The sequence below is a fragment of the Ovis aries genome, chromosome 14 (genome assembly GCF_016772045.2).
Source record: "Ovis aries strain OAR_USU_Benz2616 breed Rambouillet chromosome 14, ARS-UI_Ramb_v3.0, whole genome shotgun sequence".
Classification (NCBI taxonomy): Eukaryota; Metazoa; Chordata; class Mammalia; order Artiodactyla; family Bovidae; genus Ovis; species Ovis aries.
Window position 1 is genome coordinate 39,761,434 of NC_056067.1, and position 1,723 is coordinate 39,763,156.

A 1,723-nucleotide genomic window follows, 5' to 3' on the forward strand; every position below is an offset into this window, starting at 1 on the left:
ATTGGTTTATGTGACTGAAAAGGATGGCGGCATTGTAACTTCAGACATGGCTGGATTCAGGGCTCAAAGATTCTGTTAGGAATATGCTTTTCTCCATCTCTCGACCATGTTTTCCTCCATGTTAGCTTTACTCTCACTGGCATCAACTGATCTTGGGGAATGTTGGTCATATCTGATTGGATATAAGTTTCCCAGTGTCGGGACAGCTCTTTCCCAGGAGCATAGCAACGGGACTGAGTCGGATCTTGGCCTGGCTCAGATCGGGTGCACATCCCTGAACCAACTGCAGGTGGAGGACACAGCTGTCTAGTCCACAGACTCACATCTTGTAACTACCTCCAGGGCCAAGACTGGGGTCAATCCTCTCGGAATGAAAGGAATGATGGGAGAGAAAGGTTCAGTTTCCCCCAAAGAAAACGGGTATTTCTGCCAGAAGGGAGAGAGGACGCCATGCAGAAGAAAACAGTGAATAAAGGTGTCTGTGTAGGCCTGGTGTACTTGGTTTTAATACGGAGGCTGGGCTAGGACAGGGATGTTAGTTGAGGTTCACCAGGAAAAGGCCAGAGACAAGGCTTTTAATGCAAGTAGTTTATTTGGGAGGTAAAGACAAACACTGGCAGGGGAGAGAGGAAGTGAGACAGGTAAAAAAGGGCTGCCCACAAAGGGTTTCCAGGCATGCTGGAGCTGTGAGCAACTGCAGGAGACCCCACCTCAAGCATCCTACCTGAAGTGTGAGGAAGCTGGGGTATTAATTCGCCAAAGCGGTCAGGGCTGGTCACAGCAGGTTGATTCCTGGAATATCTGTGGATTTTCTGTCCTGGAATTTACCAGTGAGCTCTGGTAAATAGATCCAGAGACTGGTTGTCGGCCTTCAATTTACAGGGTATAAGTGGGCACCAAGTATCTGTGACAGAATTAACGTTGATTAGGCTAGCACTGTTTGTTATACAAGTAACCACTTCAAATCCTACCAACAACGCAGAGAGGCAACTTTCAACATCCAAGTGCTCTGAAAAGCCTCAGGAAGTGGCCCTCAGCTGGTGAGATGAAAGGGTACATATTCGAATCCTGGACGTGTGGCTCTGAGACCAATGCTGTCCCCATGAAGAAGAAAGAAGAAAGTGTAGTCACTCAGTCATGTCCGACTCTCTGTGATCCCGTGGATTGGAGCCTGCCAGGCTCCTCTGTCCATGCGATTCTCCAGGCAAGAATACTGGAGAGGGTTTCCTTGCCCTTCTCCAGGAGATCTTCCTGACCTAGGGATTGAACCCAGGTCTCCCACATTGCAGATTCTTACCATCTGAGTCACCAGGGAAACTGTCCCCATAGACTCCACAGATTCATCAGGGTTATTTTAAGCCACCGCCAGGCTCTGCCAACTTCTCAGAGAAGGAAAACTGAGCAGCCACTTCAGAGACCCTCAAGGGCCTGCCTTTACCAATAGTCACTTTCTAGGTTGATTCTGGGCTCTCTTTGCACCCACTGTGATCACAGTCAAGGCCTCCCCTTCTGTGATAGCCGCTCTTCCCAGAGTCTCTTTTCAGGAATGTTTTTCTGCAGATGCTAATGAATGACCCTTAAATTTCCCAGGAAACGCTGCCTCTTTTTGAAGTGGTTGAAGATCTCCGCTCTTGATTGCAATCTTCCCAGAGCTGATTTTGGCCACTTGGCTCATTTCTGAAGTGATGATGGGGGTGGGAGGAGAAGAGAGTGAGGAGAAGAC